The sequence below is a fragment of the Coturnix japonica genome, chromosome 14 (assembly GCF_001577835.2).
Source record: "Coturnix japonica isolate 7356 chromosome 14, Coturnix japonica 2.1, whole genome shotgun sequence".
Lineage (NCBI taxonomy): Eukaryota > Metazoa > Chordata > Aves > Galliformes > Phasianidae > Coturnix > Coturnix japonica.
In genome coordinates, this window is record NC_029529.1 from 9538841 (window position 1) to 9561285 (window position 22445).

At 41.3% G+C, this 22445-nt stretch overlaps 1 long non-coding RNA gene across 1 annotated transcript in view; it reads right to left on the reverse strand.

Annotated features, from left to right (window-relative positions):
- The window catches only part of LOC107320841, a 161567-nt gene that overhangs the window by 78992 nt on the left and 60130 nt on the right, over nucleotides 1-22445 (reverse strand). Inside the window, exon 2 of the long non-coding RNA XR_004308961.1 lies at nucleotides 15799-15970. This is a non-coding gene — a long non-coding RNA (uncharacterized LOC107320841). The remainder of the gene's footprint in view (nucleotides 1-15798; nucleotides 15971-22445) is intronic.

Genomic DNA, 22445 nt, shown 5'->3' on the forward strand with positions numbered 1-22445 from the left:
AAAAAGATCCTTCCCCAGTGGCAGCCGGCCCTTAAATGGGGTCTAGGAGAGGTGCAGCCAGGCTTTATGCCTTCTAATCACACAGCTGAATTGCCTTCACCTGTGCTGCCAGGGCTGACCCAGTGCTCACCTCAGGTGATCAATTAGTGGTTCAAGCAGTGACTCAACAGTTCCCATAGAAGGCCCATGGAAGGATCTCCTCATCTAAGTTTTGTTCATAAGGAAAATGACTTGGCTGGATTGAGAAATCACTTGATCCCCTGAAGCTCAAACATCCCCAGCTTCCACTCCAACATCAACCTAGGCAAAAAGTAATTCCTGGCAATACTGAACCACAACATTTTGTTCACTGCTGTGTGTGATCAAGGCAGTTGGGCAGGTTGGTGCCACTCCTCCCCTGTACCTCCTAACAGCCTGCTCTCCAGGTGATGCTCTAACGGCTGGACTCTTGCTTGCAGTGTGTTCCTTGCCTTTCTCTGTCTGTGAGACCTTGTTGGCAGCCCAAGCTAAGCAGGATCACTGCTCTTTGCCCAGCTTAGTGTACTCAGCACAGCTGTGCACCTGCCCCACTGCATGGGGCCATGCTGCACGGGAAGGGCACTGTGCTGCTACAGCTGCGCCTGGTGTTTGCATTACAATACTGCAAACACTTAGCTATGAGTTATAGCTCCTCTGAGGCCAGCTGACTGCAGGTATCATGCATAAAGTGAAGCAAATTCACACATTCTTGTCCTCAGATGATTTCCAGTCTGAATTCTAAAGGATCTCATTCCTCTCTTAGCACAGCTGGTATCTGGTAGAAGCAAGACCTTCACTCGGGTTGGGCAGCAGAGCAAGAACAGCACAGCTAGCTGGGATGCAAACAGCAGTGGTGCTAAATAGGATTTCAGTTTCAAGATTTGGAATTTTTTTATAAAGGGTGGGAAGCAAGAGTCTCAGGAATATATAAAGGCAGTAATTGATTTTATGCAGCCATAAACAAAGAGACAAAGTGCAGAAAGAGTCATTAGAAAAACCAAAAAAGGGAATTTATCTACCTATCTTCTGCAATATTTGATTCTGCATTACAGGCAAATTAGTTAAAGAAACCCTGTACTTTAAGATCAACACATTTTTATGCTAGCAGTGACAGATGTTGCTCATCCCTCTCACAGAAAAGCCAATGTATGTGCAGCGTGGGCTCCGTGTGTCAGTGATTTTGAATGGGATTCACATTTGCTAACTTAGCACCTACAAACTGAGCACCAGGACTGACCAGACAAGGCTGTCCTGATGGCTGTTTTTCCAGGGCCATTTCAAGTGCCATAAGTGTTTCTGCTGAGGATTTAAAGATAAAAACAAAATGATGCCAGAAGTGTAAAGTTTAAAGTACAATCCTGTAAATGCCCAAGCGTGAATTTCTTTTACTAGCACAGACAATGCATCTATTAAGTAAGTTATGTTTTCCTTTTAAGTGCTGATGATATCTTAGTGCCAAAGTGGCATCTTTGGCTTAATCAAGCCAAACCGAAGCTCTGAGGATGTCTATTTTTTGAAAGAAAGGACCAATCCTGATACACTGCTACAGTTTCTAGAAAAAAAACCCACAATATTCGGGTTTAAAATTAATTCTGAAAGACAAATTCATCCACAATGATCTAAGAGGTGGAAGGAAAGCTCTGCTTGAAGGAATATGATCAGTGTCTGAGATCTGTGCCAAAGAGAGCTTTTTATCAGCTCAGTGTGGATCCAAATTTCTCTGGCACTCCAGAATGAAGAGGATCTGTTTGATCAGCAACAGAAATGGAAAAGCCCTGCTCCTTACTGTTGATGTCTCAGCAAATGATGACAAAAAATCCCAACAAAACCAAACACCCAATTACAATTACTTTGTACAATTAAAGGTACAAAGGCTTTTAACAGTCATAGCTGGTCAGCGGGTCCAAAAACTACTAGTGGGAGAGAAAAATCCACAGAGTAAACCTATGAGCTTCATTTCTGCAGAAAACCTGGCTATGCAATGTCCAGCATTTGCCAGAAGTGCTAAGAGATTTATTAAGAGTACAGTTTAAACATGCTTATAAGGTTTCCAAAGACTCAGTTCTCAGCATGTTGTAATAGTTAGGCTCCTTTAGTGCAGTCACTGGCCAATGAGAGCATGAACTGTAGCTGGGATCCGAGTATTTCCTTAAGTTAATACATTCCATGGGAATTAATGCCAGTGGTGCCAGCACTGCTGATGGCAATGCACAAGCAAAGCAAAGAGTAGGAAATTCAAGTCTAAGTCAAGTACTTGTAATTGTAGAGGAAGATACCTTTATTCTGTTCTGCTGACAGAGAAAAACAGCAACACTGGCAAGCTAGCCAGATATCGGCAGAAATCTCCTGTAATGCCTCACAGCATGCAGATACCTGAAATGCTGGGCATGGGGCCATGACACAGCTCAATATCCCGTGGGCTTAATATTACAGAAATTAAAATAAAGGATATGAGTAAGATATTTAATTTTTTTTTTTTTAAACACACTGACATTCTCAGAAATAATGAAACACGGTTCAGGACACGCTGAGTTACATACAGAGTGAAACACAGACATCAGGGTCAGCAAACCGAAGCCAGCTCTCTTAACTCCTTGAACATGCTGCAGCAGAGCGTGCATTTATTTATACCCGTTTGAGGCTCAAGCAAGAGATTCAGACTTTCTGGAACGTGTGATTTATTTCTGAACTGAAGGCTAATATATTCTTAAGAATAAAGAAAAAAAATCTCCAAACCCTGTAAGGTTTGATTTGATCTACAGTAATCCTGTTCTTCCCAATCACTGCATTCAAACAAACTTCAAACATCACCTAAACAAGCAAGCAATGCCCCCTCCCCCCAAACCATCAACTTTTCCCTGCTTTTTAGGATCTAACAATAAAACCAACTCCAACTGCAGTAAGAAAGAGCATGTGGAGGGATGCATTGCCTACAAAAGCCTCAGCAAATGGGAACAGCCATCCCTGCAGTGATTCCCCCAAGCCCTCCGGAGCAGCAGCACAGCAACTGGGTTACCAGAAGGTTTCTCAGCTGTAAGATGTGAGAGATATTTTTGCTCCAGATCATTCCTTAGAGGAAAGCTGGGAATCCAGAAACTAAGAATAAAAGGATAAACGAAGGAGAGAAAAAACCACCAATAACTGACTATTGGAAAAACCTTGCATAGCTAGAAACTAGAAGTTTGTAGGATGATCTGTGAAGAGGAGTGTGGAAAATCTCACTGGCAGAGACACATAAAGCTGGAACTGGATGAGATAATGCCCTTGAAATTTTATCTGTAGGAAAGGCTCATGCTTATTTCTTCTCAGCTGTGTTAGCCCCGGTGAGGTGGCCACACATGCAAGGATGATTTTGCTCTGCATGAACAACTAAGATGACAATCCCTGTGTCTGCATTGTAAAAGTGCTAAATCTTAAAGATTTTGCTTGTTTAGAAAACACAGCTTGACAGTGAGATCCCCAGTTGAGCTTGTGGAGGGGAACAACCCCCCCCCACTCCTTACACACACAGCAACAACAAATTCCTCACTAACACTGCTACAAAACATTACACACAGAGGTGAACAACAACACCTCTTATTCAAAATCTCTTATCTAAGATGACCTCTCTTAGTAGGCCAACAACAGCATGAGCTCAGCAATGCTCCCTAGTAAAGCAACCTGGAGCACCCAGCCTTGGTTATCGGATATATGGACCTGGGGGCACCTGACTCTGGTGTCACTACTGCTGTGCAGGTGCAATGCCAACAGCAGGCAGGAGGGTTCTTGTCAGCTGTGCCACATGCAGGGCAGTCCCAGGTATCAGCAGTGCAGGCAGACCCACCAGAGCCATGATGCTCACCTATGGAGTGGGACAGGCACCTCTGGGGCAATGGGCTCTATGTCTTCAGCACCCGCTGGCAAGCAAAGCACCATTTCAGGATGAAATGGGTGGGGAAATACAAATAAAATTAATACAGTTTGCAGCACTGAGCTGACTCTTTGTGTGAGAGGTTTCTTTTTGCTAATAAAAGTTGCTCCTGCAGAATCTCATTCCTTTTTTCAGTACAATTGCTGCTTCTTAATGGGGTGACAGACTATGCTGTCTGTATTAGTCAGCAATAGATGTAAGAGAGAAGCTTTGCCTGGTGGTGCCAAGCCTCGGTGTAATTTCTGCAGACATCCTCATCTGAAAACACCTCGGGTGACAGTTTGGCAGGCACACTGGCATTTCCAGCCGAGTCCCTGCTCCTCCTCATTGAACTTCAGCACTGCCTAAAGTCACTAACTGAGACAGCTGAAACCCCTCTGGTTGGAAGGGTACTGAGTGAGCTAGTCTTTGTCTCTTGTTGAAATAAAGCAAATAAACTTCAGGTGGAAGGTGGAAAGAAGATATGGAGAGTGTCCCACCTCTGGTGCATGGCAGGACACAGCTTTTTTCTGCACCTTGCCAAGGACTGAAGGGATGTTGGAGGATAAGCTACTTTTCCAGCCCCGTGTCAGTGTCCCCGCTACCACACCAGGCTGGTAGTAGCACCTATGATGGTAATGTTTGTGCTGGGCTGAGCCCTCTCCTTTATCTGCTCAGTTATTCAGGTCATCAGCATTGCTGCTTCTAAGCTCAAAAGAGAGGAAACACTGTTCTCACCCATTTATGCGAGCAGTGCCTTCCTGGCCCCATCAGCGCTCAGACACTGCAGCATGGATTTTGCTTTAGAAACCTGACAGCCCAAGTCAGGCCTCTTTCTAATCTCACTATTCCCCTTGGAAAGCAAATGCTTTTCTTTTGAGACTGCTGAGAGCATTCAGCCCAGACTCTTGGCTTTCACTGGTTGTGGATACTTTGAAAGACTAACTCCTGTTAATTAGAAAAGGATAAACAAACTCAGATCTTGCAAGTGCAGCTCTTATACTGACCAGTTCCAAAGGGGAAGGGGATTTGGAAGGTGGTTTGCCAGACATCTTTCTGAACCGTCACTTGAATTAAAACAGACCCCATTCATTTTACGTGCCTTCTGAAAGCTACATTCCCAGTGAAAAGAAAGTAACATATTGATAACAGCATGCTCTGCCACAAGAGAGAATTGAGAATCACCCACGCGTTGCCTCGAAAACAAACAACCCCCAAACAATTGATCAGTCACTGCTAGTATAGAGACAGTCTATTACGGAGAAAAATACAGGTGGAAAAAGATCATCAGGGATGTGCAAATACCTTTATTTAAATTCAAGGAAATCAAAGTAAGCTTAGCTCCCATAAAGGGGAACAATGGATTATGGATGCATTTTTTTCAGGTCTTGGCAGAAAGAGAACACATTTCCAGGCTACGGGAACCAGAAAATGGAGTCATTTCCCTGCCAAGACTGGGATTTCTGAGATGGCTTAACCTGACTGCCAGCAAACGTGGAAGTGCATCAGAGACTTCTGTATAAATTGTTGCTTTGGCTCCTTGCATGTAATCTGAACACAGCCCCACGACTGAGCTCTTTATCCAAGCGCCCTGGGAGCACCATAATGTGAACATCCACGGGACACTGCGCAGCACTGCCAGCGACACGAGGAGCCTCAGTCAGTCCTAGAAACTTTCACTGGGTACTGAAAGGCTGAGTTAAGAAAAAATAGTCCAGTTTGCAGACAACTACAAAGACAGGGATGAAAAACCATCTACCTATAGAAGGCTGTGAAAAACAGAGAGCAAGACCACCTCACCCCATTCGCTACGGCTGTTCGTGCAGAGGGCTGTACTCGGAGGAGGGGCTGATTGCTGTGTGTGATGTACAGCACCTGGTGCAGTGCTGTCCTAACCTCAAGCAAACATTTTCCAAAATGAAGAAAGCCATCAGCCAGACCTTCACCACTGGAGGTAAGAAAAACGCCCACTGAGAGTGGCCACCATACCTTTTGTTTTTGTAATTTTCACTTCCTTTTATTTTTTTTTCCCCGTGTAATGTAACACAACGTCTAATTTCAGTTCAGTCTGTCCACCACCTACCCTCAGTGCTTTGGCAATATTCATGACAGATCTTCACCTGAGAGGAAGTATACACTTCAAACGGCAAAACCAGACCATGGTTGCTAACTAACGCTACTGCTTTCTGACTGGCATTTCTGCCAAGGAGTCAAAATATTACAAAATACCTCAATTAGAAAGGAATAATGACAGGAATTCATTGGGTATCACCTCCCAGCTGTGCTGTTGGCAGTGCCTGAGGCTGGGGCAGCCCCACCTCTGCTCACAGAGGCCCCAAGGCCCCACTGGCAGCACCAGACATGGGCACACATTGTGCACTGCGCCAGAGACTTCCCACAATCAGCGGGAATTATTTTGCCACAACATCTTTCAGCTTAATTTCCAAAAGAAAATACGTTGTGTTTTTTAAGATTTGGGGTAAAAATCCATCTCTACCAAATTTTAAGATCTGTAGCACACATTCCTAATGTTGGAGAAACTGCAGTTCACTATCCGGCTTTCAGAACCCAGGTCACTGATCTGTGTGTCTGCTGCTATAGGAGAGGAGGTTTTATGGGGTTGTTTCCATTATAACCATTTCCCCCTTCCCTTGTCTCTGCAGTAATGGCTGAATCTCCATGCAGAGTACTCATGTATAAGTAACAGAATCTGCAAACCAGCAGTATCTCAATTTTCTGTCCCTGTTATTAATTAAAAGCTGAAACTTTTTTTGCTGTTGCTTTTAACAAAACATATTTTGCCCAAATTTGCAAGTTGAGTTCAGCTCCAACAGGCATTAAAAGATAATAATTCCACTCTTTCATTTCTAACATAGTTCTAATGTAATCCCCTTCTTAAATCTCTTCTTTTGTTAAAAACAGTATGAGAAAAGCATTCCAAATGATCTGGTTTGTGTTACACAATTCCTTTCCTATAGGACCATTTTACCCTCTCACGGACTGCTCTGATTTAAGCTGAAGCTCTCAAGTGTTCCCTGGGTTGCTCTGCTTGTAGTGGCTGAAATGCCTTCTGTGCTGGCAAGGACTTGAAGACTTCTTAGCTACTTCCTAAGTTCAGTTCTTTGAGGAATTGGCTGACTCTGAGAGCCTTAAAGTTTTTTGTTTGTTTCTTTCTTTGTTTCTTAGAGCCTTTTGTAGCTCTTCTGGAGGGAAACATATTCCATTTATGCAACACACTGTTTAGGTATCCTGTAATGCCTGCTGGTATCCAAACTACATCTTGTGTGGGAAACTCTGATGCAGTTGTTGAAGAATATGATTAACATAAAATGCCACTGGCATAAACATACATACATGGTCTAGAATCCTTCCATATGCATAGTCTGGAGTAACTGCTAGAGTTACTCATCTGTGAACAGAATGGAAATCTTGCATTGCAGATTGAGCTTGGAATTCCAAAAAGCACGCTTCTGTTTAGATCTCCACAAGCACAACATTTTATCCTAACATATAACAATATCAGAAAGCAATGATATATACATTTTGAAGTATCCTTCCCCCTTACTTATTTCTGATTCAGGTGCAGTGCTTTTTTAAATGCTCACCTGATAAACCTTTACCCTTCCTCCAGACACCTGCCTCGATTTCTGCTGCTCTTGACTCTAACCATAAGCCACTGCCGTTAACAAGTGGAAGCTGTGACCAGACATTTGAATGAAGATACAAGAGCTGACTGCTCTGCTACCACCGTGCTTTCCCTTTCTATCCCCATGTACACATTGCTACATATTTCTTTTCTTGTTGGCTCTAACACCGATGACATGCAGCTCAGCTTGCTCAGAGAAATTTATTTAATACAGCAAGGCTAGTTTGAAGCTAGACCAGAGAACTGACCCAGCTGATCACTCTGTTATATGAAGTCTAATTCTGGTACAAGAGAGGAGGTTTAATCCATTTCTGAAACTGCTTCTCATTTCAGAACGTATAAAATCTCTGTAGATAAATATTATCAAAGTTACATAAGCAGAGAGAATATTTTCTGTGTTCAAGGAAGTAACAAAGTGTTACTTTAACTTTCACTGCTGAGAAAGCCATTGAAAGAGTGCTATATTCTCCCAAATCCCTAAATTACTTGAATTATTATTATTTTTTTAATAATAGTAAATCAATATAAAACAAGACTATGGCTGAAAATGGAATTAAGAGATATTTATCACCTGGTATTCAGTCAGGAAAGGAAACCATACAGTCTGACAATTTTTTAGCCTTACTATTTTCAGTCCTAGATTTTTTTTTTCTTTTTTTTCCCAGCAACATCAAAGTAATTGAACAATATATGACATTAGCTGGTGAATGCTTGTACTTTAGTGTGGGCAGATGATGTATAGCGACTTCCCTTCCTTGGGCTCTACTCCATCTCCACCTCTGCAATCTCAGAAACACGAAACCCCCAAAAGTTATAGCATTAAAGTTAATGTGAGAAGAAAACAGGTTATTCACTTCAGCTGAAAGAGCAGGATCCCTGATGAGAAATCACAAGTCAGCAATTTCTGGGATGACTTCCAAAGGCACAAATAGGTGCTAGGGCTCATAGTCACAGAAAATCAAAGGTAGTTTGATAGCTTAATTGCAACGCTTTATTTAAACACTGACAGTCCCACTAAGCTGAATTACCACACAGCTCTGGAAAAGCTGGCCACCAGTTTTACTCTCCAGAATCTCTCATCATCTCTTCCTCTAAATGTCTGAGCACTGAGTAACTCGTAACTTTTATAGATACATAGACACATGGTAACTTCCCCTGATCTTAAGGAATCTTAAGGAAAGTGAGGCAGAGAGATCCTACTGCCTGCGCCTTGAGGATATGCTCAGTCTGCAGGACACCTTTGCCACCATTTAAATGCATATCTTAACCATGACATGCCAGATGAAGGGGTATCATTCAGTACCTCATGTCTTCCGCTTTTTTGAACTCACGCATTCATTGTTTGAGAATAGGACTTTAAAAAATAACAGATGGGGAAAACAAACAAAAACACCATGAAAACAGAACAGTTCTGCTCCTCACATTCCCAGCCAAATCTGCCATGCCTGGCTAACAGCAAAGTCATCATTTGTTTTGGTTCAGACAAATTCATTTCTGAAAGCTGTACCTTACACAAAGAGACTCCATTCAAATATGCAATTAAATATTGCTTTCCTGAACAGAAGCGGCCACACAGAGCATGATGTCAACACATCCCTACAAGATTTCTCCAAGAGTTCAGCAGAATAATTAGCTTTGGTACTGTTGCACAGTAGTTTTTATCTATCAGAGCTTTATCTTGCCTTCTCTCAGTGGTAAGTCTAAGAGAAATCCTGAACATTTGCCTTGTGGGTCTAATCATCTTATTGACGCTCAAAGCGTTTAAATGTGATCTGCAGCTCCTTCACTCTTTGACATTCCAGTTCTTAAAAAAAGTCAGATATTTTGGCAGGTGCTTAGCTCAGACTTGTTCTTTAGGCTATGAGGCTTTTGCCTGTCTAATTAGCTGTGGCAAAAAGCTGAGAATGTTGACAATCTGGGGATGTGAGGTAATAAAAAATAGATTATTTACCGGCAGCAAATTAAACCCTCTAAGAACCAGTGCGATGAGTTGTGCCCCTCTGACAATTCCCTCTAGCAGACAGATACTACTGTCTCCATCTGTCTATCAGTGCAAAGTGTACCTGATGGCATGTTTGTAATCTGTTTTCCCATGCAAAAGACTTGGCTCACCAAAATCTTCAGAAACTAAAGAAAGAAACCCTTCTGGTGACAGGAAGCAAAACCTGAGTGCTTTCAAAGATGGCTTTCCCAGTTTTCTCTGGAACAGTGGAAATAATTGGCCAGTGGCACCTACCTCTGTTTATTAAGGTGGGAACGGGAAGAGCTGGGGGAATCTCATGGAGAAGATCCTCCTGGAAACTACATGAAGGCATATGGAAGAGAGGGAGGTGATGTGGGATAACCAGCATGGCTTCACCAAGGTCAGGTCCTGCCAGATCAACCTTGTCGCTTTTTTTGAGATCATAACTGTGTCAGTAGACAAGGGAAGAGCCATTGATGTAACAGGAAAGATGTGGATCTTTTGGAACGCATCCAGAGGAGGGCCACAAAAAGGATCCATGGGTTCATTTACAATAAGGGTGGTGTGGCACTGGCACAGGTTGCCCAGAGAGGTGGTGAAAGCCCTATCCTTGGAGACATTCAAGGTCAGGCTGGACCAGGCTCTGAACCTGTGAATGCCCCTCTTCACTGCAGGAGAGTTGGACTAGATGGCCTTTAAGGGTCCCCTCCAACTCAAAAGATTCTATGGTTCTATGATTCTACTGTAGATGCAGGGTAATTGCACCTTCTTGATTGGGCTGGCAGATGAAAAGGTGGCTATGAATTATGGATAAACCAGAAGCAAACAGCTACACTGCTAGAAAAGCTGTTCGCTCTGCTCCATGACATATTTTGTCTGTCTCTACCTATTAGAAACCCAACACTGCCATGGGGTGAGGGAAACAAAATGCACCCTAAGCTGAAAGAATGCAAAGCTCATAACAAAAATGTTAGGAATGGACGTGACATGACTTCTTGCCTAGGCACACGGAGCACAGAGTCAAGGAACTGGTACAGAATAATTGTCCCTTTTTTAAAACCAGTCTCAGAAGACACCAATGCTAATATAGATCATCTGTAAAGGTTACATGTACGCAGATATTTTGTAAATGGAAGACTGAAAAATATACAGCATTTTCAGGTATATCACTCCCCTCCTGTCTGGAGCTGTCTTATCATCTAGAAATGCTAGATACGATGTCAAGGTTTATTGAGAAGATCAAAAAGACATTTATTTTACTGATGTGTGAATGAGATGAAAAATTGACACAGACAAGTAAAAACTCCTGAAACCAATTTTACATTCCAACAGGATTTCCTCCAAGATTTGGGCTAAAAGTTACACAACTAAATCCTTGCAGAGATGGACAAGAAATCAAACAGCAGTTTCTCCCATCCAGGTAATAGGCTACGAGTATCAGAAATCTCATGAGTGTGATTATTGTCAAGAGGCTGTCAGTTCAATTCCAGAGATCAAAGATGATATAGAAATGTTCTCTAACTCTGTTCTTTTAAGCAAATGTAATCACCACGTAGATACAACTTAGTCTAACAGGCTGAACATCAGAAAGGTCTGAACATTTCTGTGGATGAGAACATCTAGAAAAGTAAATAACACTGCTTATAAAAGGCCCGGTCCTACATATGAGTGAATTGTAGCCCATTTAAATTAATTTAAGACTTTCCCGTGACTGATGTAAGCTTTGGATTGGGCGCTAATAGATGACAAGAAGAAACTTTAAATATAGGTTATCCATAGCATCCTGCTAGCAGAGCTTACTGCAGTTCAGATCATTTTGTCCTTTTAGGCAAAGGAGCTGATGGGAGTGAAAACTTGATTTACTGAACTGTGAACAGAAAGAATAATAGAATCATAGAACCACAGAATGGCTTGGGTTGGAAGGGACCTCAAAGATCACCAAGTTCCAACCCCCCCTGCAGGCAGGGGTGCCAACAACTAAATCAGGAATCAGATCAAAGTTTCAGAGCACTGCATTCAACCTGGCCTTGAACACCTCCAAGGATTGGGCATCCACAACTTCTCTGGGCAGCCTGTGTCAGCACCTCACCATTCTCTCAGTGAAAACATTCCCCTAAACATCCAATTTAATCTTCCCCTCTTTTGGTATAAAACCAGTCTTCCCCCCCTATCCTATCACTACCTACCCATAGAAAAGGTTGATTTCCTTTTAGCTTATAAACTCCATTTTTTAAGTACTGGGAGAAACAAATTGCATTTAATAAGTGGTATTTTGTGAGATGCTTGCTGAAATAAATTTCACTGAATCCACCGTCTCATTGGCGATCACAGTTAGTAGCAACTGTTCAAATGCACAGGGAACAAGTGAGCACAGAAATCTTTGATTTTCAGCTTTTCCTTCCTGAAAATACTGGAAGAGACTTGAAATGTTGACTTTCCAGTAATACAATTAATTTGAAAAGAACTTAGGGAGCTGACTGTGTTTCATAAGGCTTTTAAAACAAATATGGGTAATGGACTTGGCAGCTTTTTAGAAAGCTTTGACATCATGGAAGGAAAAAAAGAACCCTTTTCCTATGTGCAGTTCAGAAAGAGAGAAAGTGTATTCCCAATACCTGACACTAAGTTTCACTACACTGTTGAAGCCACACACTGAAGAAAATTAACTGCCAAGGGGATTTTACCAATAAATAATTGAGTACAACTTTCAAGAAGGGTCAAGGCTGGTACATTTTTCCCTGCAACTATAATGGTGTGCTGTTCTGAACACTTAGACTTCTACTTCATGTGAGACATCACCACACCTTGTCTGGGGAGGCAAAGATTTTGGGTGTAGAACAAATATGAAACTAAGGAAAATAAAAAGAGAAAAGAAAGGAAAGAAGTTGTAGGTTTATTCTGGCTTCTTATACTCAGCATGTTTATATGTTCCTAGTACCTTCTACTGACCCACCTGATCTGTATTTGAGAAGGTGGGTAGAAGCAGGGGAGGTCAACCCTAAGTGTGGTGAAATCTCAGAGACCAAAAAATCCAACCAATGGGATTTTAACCTATTGAAATGCAGGCTTCATTCGTGACAGTGCTCACAGAACTCCCTGTTTACCATTCTGGGGGGAAATGGTCTGAAAGTGAAATGACAAAGAACAAACAAACAAAAAAAAGCTTTGAGGTAGGATTTACAGTGGGTTCATAATGGAAGTACAGCTTCTTAAAGCTCCTGGATACAGCTACAGCCATCATGCATTTAGTACAGTAGGTATTCACTAATCAGGACACTAAACAAAGATACACCATTTTAAACTGCAGCAGGAGGGCCTGGAATTACCTGTGGGAGAAAACTACCTGGCTGGAGCTGACTATCTGAGCTTGCTGTAGAAGTTTGGTACTGATGCTCCAAAAAACCTCAGATGAATGTCTGGGATGTCACAGGCAGGGAAGATGTTCCCTGAGCTCCTGTTAATGCAGGGGACTTTAAATTCAGCAAAAGGTAAGCAGCAATAACTTCATTATCAAGGCTCTTATCTCATTTGGGTCTATTTAAAACAGGTTCACTTGTTTCAAATAAGCTGCCTGATCATTTCACTGGATGCCTTTCTTATCTGCTTTACCAGAAGCAATGAGTGAGAACAGCAGCTCCTGAAGAGTTATTTGAGATCCTACAGGATCTGAAAGCTTGTCTCTGTAAGGAGCTTATTCTGCCATTCCTGCAGAACACTGGCTGCCCAGATAAACCAAGACTGCAGGCTGCTACAGGAACTCCTTGTATATAAGAAAAGAGAAGCACACAGTGGTGGAGGTGCTCTAGAAGAAGCATTTGAGTCCTCCTAATTTTGCACTACATGAACCATCACATATCTTTTTTTTTTGTTTGTTTGTTTTTGGCAATTCCCTGATAACTCTTTTAGATGCAAACTGCTCATACACACCTCTACTTTTGCTCCAGCAGTCGAAGCAGGTTCCTGGCCCAGTGCTGGAGAGCAGTTGTCCCTGAGATGCAGCTGTCCTGTTTGCAGGCTTAGTTGCTGCCGTACCTTCCTTGCCATTGCAGTTGGCGTAATGTACCTTGGCACATAAACATCAACAGGTGCGATGCAGCCAGGAGCACTGTGTAGCACAGTGTGGCGTGAATTAGTACCCTGTTTCAGACAGGAAAAGGATTAAGAAAAAGGCAGAAAAACAGTTGATAATGACAGTAACTAAATTAGTCAGTAGGAGGCAAAGTTGCCACCTTAAATCTTGGGAACTTTCTCATTTCCCCTTGTGCTTTGATGAGAGAGTACAACTGAAGTCAGCTTTGCATAAGGCTGGGAGGGTTTTAGGGCACTTTTGAGCCAGTGAGATGCTACAGACAGCGAATGCAATGTGTAGCATTCTCTTTCCCTACTCCTTCTCCTACCCCCCCACCTTTGGGAAACATTAAATGACAGCACAAAGAATTTCTAAGCAACTGAAGTGAAGTGCTGCTTAAACAACAACTACCAAAAACTCAGACATACTTCTCAAAGGGATTTTGAAAGAAAGATTCTGAATTTGAATGGAAAATGTCTCTAAATCCTTTAAGCTGCTTTGAAAATCTCAGCCTCCATGATATGGTTTACATCTAAAATTACAGTATTGTTCTGAAAACAACCAGAAGACAACCTTACCTGAAAGAACAGCAGGCTGAAAAAGCCAGAATTCTGCTGTAGTGTTTTTTGTGCTTGTTCTTTAAGCATAGAGTCAGTTTATTTAAGGGCAGGCTGAATGACAGTCTGTCCTTTCAGTACAGGAACCACTTTGGAGCAGCAGCATCAGGCCCCAGGCAGCACTCAGATAAGCACCACAATAAAGGGAGGTTCTTGGGGAGCAAAGCTCACAGCAGAGCTTTAAGCTGGGCTCAAATGAATGGCTGTGATAGTCTGAAGCACCTGCAACTACATAGGAGGCTCTAGATTTGGAAAGAAACTTTATTGTCAGAAGATTACGCCACTACTTAAGACAATTTATAGCAAAACTAAGTACTACAGCAGGGATTCGATGTGAACAAAAAAATTCACATGAGCGTTCTGATTTATACAGATGCCTCCTGCAATGGCACGGCAAACTGCAGCTCTCACACATCATATACTGGAATGCAGCACATATATAACATATCCCTACATCTCTTTGCATTTTATATTCTGCTGGAGTACGCATCTCACCATCCTGGCACTAAAATCTCATCTTAATATTGCATGCTTCTCAGAAACAAGTTCATTATTTTTTGAAAGAAAGAGGGGCAAAAAAGAAAGGTAGCCAAGTGTTACACAGACGGTGATGCCGAGGACATCTCTATAAGTAATCTGGAGTGTGAAATAACCAGGGTGTTTAGTATTAAAAATGTAAATTCCTTAGAGGTGATCGAGAACAGTACAAAGAGAGATTTAAGCTTCACTTGTGTTGGAGGATTTATTAGTTCTTGAAAAGAAGATTTCAAAGAAACCAGTAATGAATGAGGGAATAATTACATACTGAGTTTGCAGAGAATAAACTAATTATAAAAATATGGTATGTTATAGGCCATCTGCCCCCCTTTCCCCCCCCCATAAGAACTGAATTGTCAAATTACTGAGCCAGAGATGACACATTATAATTATACTGTTACTATGCAAGATTTAATACAAAATCTAACAACATTTTGCAATAACACCCATTTCTCTTTCTTGTTTGAAAATGAGAGTCATTATATGCTATCATGAGATTTGACACTGCTTGTCAGTATTCCAGCGCGTCAGGATAACTGCATAACCCATCTTTTTGGAATGAGAAAAGCAAGTGACAAATCCAACGGAGGGATATTTCACTGCCAACGTGGGAAATAAGTGAGTTTCACTATCATACGGAGCACAGAGTAATCACTTAATAATCTAAACCAAATTATTTAATTCTATGAATAGGTGCATAGACACTCAACAGAATGCATCAAAGCAACAATGTGTCCCAAACAATTTTGCCTTGCCTTTGGGCTTTCTTTTATTAATCAAAACCAGAGATAAAAAAGTCTGTGTTTCCCTTCAGCCTTAGTGTTGTTAGAGTTTTTCCTCTGAGAATGCTCACTTAAAACCTATTTTAATATCTAGTTTAGACACAAAAAACCATCATCCTGGTTGGCTGAGAAGCGTGAGCCCCTCCTGGAAACAAAGGTAATTGGAAACTGGTGTTCACTTCCAGCTATTAGCAGTGGTGTATCATAGCTAGGAATTAAATGATTCAAAATGGTGAAGCCTTTATTTCATACTGAACTCATTTTCTCTGTTACTTACAGGTCTTTCTTCACTTTTCATGGTTCCTTTTGAAGCTGTGTGTCATAATTTCATGAACTTTGTGAGATTCATTGCCAAAGCTCATCCAGCATGTAATTTAGTTGCAGTACAGTTTTCTCCAGGATTTTATTCACAGAAGGCTTTCATTTACTATTGGTGAGTTTGGGCTTTCCTGAAAAACATAAAGAAAATCATCAGGTAATCTGTATCATTGCTAATAGTAAAAACAGTATTTAAAAGAAAAAAACAACAACACAGAAGGCCAAACGGAGCGTTTTCCTGTTTTCTCTGTTGATGGCAAAGTGTCTGTGCCATGACTGCAGGCTCCATCTTCTCAGATGAAATTGTGCCTTTGTTTGAAAGCTTTGTCCGGCCATGTGCCTGCCATCATCTCACAGCTGCTGTTCACTTGCGCTGTGGATCTAGAGAAGCTCTTAGTGTCAGCTGGGCTGGGCAAGAAAGCCTGTCAAAGAGCAGGATCCTCATGAGTTTACAGTAGAGTTGCTCACATGCATTTAAACTCTGAAACCTGAAGAAAATCACAAACCAAACCACTTTTCTTTAGCTAGTTTTTGTAACCTGAAAATCTAGATTCAGTCTTATAGGCCAGATAACATTGCTTCGTTGGTCAGCTATGGGCAAGGGAGAGAAAGAAATAAGATTTGAGGATATTTTTATGCACTGTAGTTCTAACACTAAACTACATCCTACTACAGCTAAGAGTCTGCTTCATCATCCTCCCTCCTCTCTCACCAGTGATTTAAAATAGTCACTTCTTTTCCATAATGTTTCTGTAGCAACTACCAAAACTGCTTACAAAGGGGGAAAAAACTGAGAATAGATTGAGGTAATATTTCAGTTCTTGATGTATAAAAGTACAGGGAGAATCTCCTTCAAGCAAAAGGTTTTAATGTATTAAAAACAAACAAAAATGAACCAATCAACAACCACAAAACCCAGGAAAATAATAGATGGTAAAAGACAGAACATTCAAAGCTTTCAATTGTTGTCATAACATCCTTCTGGCTTGAGATGTCCATGTATGATTACAGCTTCCTCTTTGCCCAGGACACTCTAAACCTGGATTCAGTTTTTATTTATGCCAACTTCAAATTAAGGATTTAAAAGCTACATAATAAAGCTGACACTTGGATGAGACAAATTAAATATAAGTGTTGAAGAATGTACTAAAATTTAGTATTTCATGTATTATAAATGAAGTTACATTTTCTCCCATTAATTTTGTTTCAGCAGAAATTCTCGAAAACCTCCTGTGCTTTCCTAAACTCTGAAACAACAGCTCTACTTCCATGCAATGACACAAATGGGTACATTTCTGGACAAAAAGATATGAAGCAGCCACTGCTTTCAAAGAGGTAAGAATCTCCCAGAAGTGGACGGCATTCAGACTGGCTTTGCTCATTCAATTCATCTCCCAGGTGGCAAAGCAGACTGCACCTGAAGAGATCAACCCCCCTACTCCCCCCCTACTAAACAACATGCTGCATACTCGGCATACTGAGTTAAATTCACACTCCAAGTCTTGCACACAATGGATACGCAGCCCTGTCCTTGCAGTGCAGTAGGTGGCATTCTGTTCAGTTTATGCTGTAGGTCTCTGAATCAAATGCGTCATCCCCGTTAGATGGAATCTGCTGGTAATTACTTTTTAAACTGCTGAAGTTGTCCTCAGAAGGGCATTTTCTGCCCTTAGGTGAGCAGCCCTTTAAAATTAGTAACAAATAACGCAGCTACATGTATCATTCTGGAGCTGATGTCCAGCCCAAATATCCACTACTCCAGAAACAAAACGTCCTTTGGTCTGCATCCTACCCTCAGCACGTTGTGACAAACAGGATGTGTCAAAAATCTGCAATTTTGCACATGTGAATAGCAAACCAATGTCATCAATTGAACACAGCCCTAGCTGAGATTAATTGAAAAGCAAACAAACAGCCAGAAAAACCCTGAAGAGAGATTTTCCCCATCTCAGTATATTAGAAGAGGGATTACTACTGACAGCAACTTGAGAGAAGAAGAAATAAAGGACAGTGAAGGGGGAAGTAGTTTGCAGCATTCAATCAGTATGCAGCCTCAGACTCTTAATTTGCAAAAGCTCTGCTACAGACGACATTCCAGCACTGCTGATAGCCACTTTGCTTCCAATGACTGTAGCTACTGCAGATGCAGCGTAATGACTTCTGTAGTTGTGGAAAGATTTCCTCAGATGAAAGAGTTATATCAAAACTTTGTTTCCCCTCTCATTGTTTGATAAGAGCACTCACAAAGTGGAATCCACTTTGGTGAGTTCTTGTCAGGCATGTATACGTGCATAACCCTCTCCTTACTCACTACTCCAGCCCCAGCAGCAGGAGTGTAGGGTGTCTCCCACAGAGCTGCATTAGCTGAGGCTTGGCAGAGAGGCAGGCATGGAACTGAAGCTCTAGCCACTGCTTGTCCACTCCTGGCCAAATACAGAGGTCATCTGGCTGCCTTTCTAAAAGGAGCACAGTGCCTACTTAGCCTGTGGAACAGAAGGGTGCCAGGGAATATGAAAGTCTTCCAACAAGTTCACTCAATACAGCCCCAATTAGAGACCTACTGAAAATAACCAAGTCCTGGAGCCATGAATGCAAGCAGTGGGTCCCAGCCTTGCTGACAGTCGCTAGGGGAATCACTCTGTTAAGTTAACCTAACCTAGACAGAATACAAACCCACAGCCAATGCTCTACACCTCCCCTTAGCACAGGGGATGCACTGTGGCATGGACTGGACCCCAGGTCACTTGATTTCTCCACCTTTCTGCCCCAGTGAGTGGAACAAGCATCTCCTGGTGCAAACTCCAGGCAACTGCTACCAGCATCACTTCAACCTTGAAACATCTGCTTAAAATGCTGCTCTTCCTCCAAGTAAAATCATTTTGATCAGATTCTGTCCTCTGCATTTCTCATCTCTCCCTAAACTGAAATGTGAAACATTTTAAACAATAAAAATCACTGTACTGGAAAGCTGCACTGTTTACTTTTTGTATGCTGCATACAAGTGTACAGCAGACCTTTAAGAGTTCTAAATTCATTCTGACCTTCTTTGTCGGTTATTTACTTTGGGCCTTGAGGAAATGCTTTGCTAAAATGGCCTTTTTCCCTTTCAGAAATCTAATCTTCCAGAAAAATTCCACTGGACAGCAGGTTTTGTAATGGAATTACTGTAGTTAATTCCTATCACAGCAGTTCCTTAATGAAAGGCTGGAATAAAGTCAACAGGTACTGTATTCTGCAAAAGGTGCTGCAAATATGAGTGCCTCAGTACAGGAAGGCGTGTCATCCTCCCATCAAGATAATTAACAGTCTCTTGAGTCAGGCAATTAAAGGTTGCAATAATAATCTATAAGATATCTCCCTTTGTTTCCCAATTAAAACTTTGCAGACTAATTAAAACCATGGTTGTGTCACGCAGTGTGGTGGTTTCCAACCGGTACAATAAAATAATGGGTCTCAGCCAGAGAAGATAAACGCTTGAAAAAAAAAAATCACCCATTTAGCACCATCTTATGTCAACATTAATACATGAAGTTCTGATTCATGTGGTGGAGGGAACCATCTTTTCTTTAAGGTACTCCTACAGTAGGAGCTGAGAGCCTCACCTTCTTCTTGCTCTTTAGGGAGACCTTTATACTTCAAGTCCTGTAACCTGGAGCCAAGTGCTTGGGCCCACAGAGCAAATGAGCCCAAAGTCATGTCAATTATATGAAAAAGGAGTGAAAGATTAATTAAAACTTTTCAGAAATCTCTCCAATATCATTGTCTGACATGCTTCCTATCAGCAGAGTTCTGTCTTCCACCTGGCAGCTTAAACTAATTATATTAGTTTAATATAACGCTTTTAGACTGTTCCTAAGGTAATTATGTCAAATATGCCGAACATGAAGGGAAGTAATTGGCGTTAGTTTCAGATTAATCTCTGCACATTCTGGCTTTTCCATTCTGCCATCAGAGGCTGAGGTCGCTGTTTCTGTGTTGTTGGCCAATAGGTCTTTCCCATTATGGCTGGCATTTCTGTCCTGACAGCCGGGATCACACAGGACCTCGTTTCCCTCTCAGTGGTATAACACAGCCAGGCTCCCAGGAGCCAGTGGGCAGAACACAATGCTGAGACATGGCTCTGATGAGAAGATAAACAACATGGACCCCCATCCTCACCCCACTGCCCCAAGGCAGTGGAATCACACGTAAGTATGATGCATGGGAGCATCCACCTGGCTATTGTAAGGAATTTGTTCCTGTTATTGCTGTGCTCCAAATTATATCAGTTTTTTGTTGCTTTTTCAGCATGATCATTTGCTCTCAACCACATCAGACAGCTTGAGCCTGTATTCCTTTTATCTGACCTCACCATTCTAACATAGCAGCTAACTCTTACAGCAAGACAAAAAATGAAAAATGGAGGACTTGATTGAAAGCAGCCAGATGGCTTCTTGGAAAAGGCCTATCCTTTCTTTTAATTGATAGTTACAGTAGATCAAAGAGACAAACTTTACCCTTGGGTCTTGCAAACAGAACTATGTTTATACATAACTTTGCCACCAAATTCATGGAAAAGAACAAGGTTGACTTCTGAAGTCTTACTCTATGTGAAAAAAATATGAGCTTACTTGCCTGATCCAGTCTCTTTATTCCCATATGCGTCATAGCTAAGATGTAGTCCTGGACTTATTTAACTGTGTTAGAAGGCCAGTTTGCATCTATAAAAGAGGAAGACGCCACAGATTTTGAGTTCTCAGCACTGCATCCAGCTACAGTGAGAAAGATAAAAAAAAAAAAAGAAAAAGTAATGATGTCGTTAATTCGGAGGCCGTAATCTTATTTATTGATTGCTTTGGGTGAAGCAAAGCTGCGTGAATGAATCAAGTTCCAGATAAAATTTTAAGGGAAGCAAATTTGTAAACCTGTGCATAAATGAGAAACACCTTGAGAAAAAGATAAGTGGGAACACTGCCATAGGCCTGGCTGTCCATATCTCTGTCTTATTATGGGAAAGATGCACATCTGGCACAACCAGACCACATTGACTCTGTCTTTAAAAGCTATGTTCGGTAGGTGAAACTTGTTGCCTGCTCACACGATGTCAGGGAAATAAAAGCTTCCTAAACTTGAATAACATTTGCTTGCTGCAAACACTTCACTCAGCTCTGACCGAGAGATAATCCTCAGCAGGACTGAATCTGAATGAGATCCTGCAGAAATCAGGGAAAAGTTTTTTACTTCTTGGAAGTGAGTATAACCAAATCTTTAAATTTAAAGCCAAGTTTTAAAATTTAAAGCTAGTAAATAAACAGAGCGGTCCACAAAAGCACAAGTATCCTAGGAAAGAAGTACTGAACAAAAACTCCGAAGAAAATGAAACACTCCCATTCTTGTTGTCTTTTCCAAAAATCACCTTGAAACAATGCACAGTGGGGCTGCTTGCAAGTCTAGGCTATCTGGACTAAACAAGACTGAAAGGCTGGTTTTAGGACAAAGCCCTTCTTCCAGATGGACTGGACAATGAGCACCAGCAGGAGACTCTGCAGGTGTGTGCCTGCAGAACAAGCACTGTTGGATCTGCCCTATGGTGCTGCAGGGAACATTCAACCAGAGCTCTGCTTTTTAACTGTCTTTTTAAAATCCTTTCCCTGTTTGTCATTTAAAATGGCAAACTCATTGCCATTGCAATTTTCAATTCACTGTCACTTTCCAGTTTTTATAGCTAAGGAAGTTAGCTTCAAGCCCCTACAAGTGAGGTTCACCTTGTAGGGGCTAATCATATGTGCAATCAACAATGACATGGGTTAAAACTCATTTTGTTGGTCAATTATATTAGAATCCTTAAAGTTCAATCCATCTGTACTAAAGAGAAACAGGAACAGCAGAAAGAGATACGCACATTTCATCCAAAGTTACCTAAATCAAAGCAGTCATGTAACTGGGCATGAAATAGAGATACTTTGTGAGGAGTATTTGCACCTTCGGCTACAGCCTGTTTGAAAGCTGGGAAATAGCCTGGTTTGGGAAGGAAGAGCAAGTTACCTGCAGGCATGGCACAGACGTGAAGTTATGTGGTCAACTACAATGTTCAAAGCAATGAAATTATAAAGGCAGAAAACAAGATGATCTGTTTCGAACACCAGAGTCTTCTGGGATTCAAAGCCATAACTTCTTTTATTTCCTTCCTAAAATGTTAATTCAAATGTGCAACTAAGTAAGTGCCAAAATAACTTGTAAAACTTTTAGTAACCCCACACTGACAGAAAAGATATATTGCAGAATGTGCTTCATTCCCTTTGATCTATGATTTATTGATGTACAGTATGAAATATTCATTAAAACAGACTGCTGTTTCTCGTTGATTTGTCATGTTTTTAATTCATATTTTAACACATTAATAAAACTGACACTATTAATTATTTTTTGAAATACCAAATATATTTGAGATGTAAAACTGGCATGGGTTATGTTTGATATTAAAATAGCAGGAGGAATTAGTTCAAGCAAAATATGATCTGCATGTGCTCGTAATGATATTCTATATTCTATAGCCCCAAACAACTCCCTAGTTCCCTTCAGTGCTTTGAAACAACTTTAAATTACAAATGCAGTCTTCACTTAGAA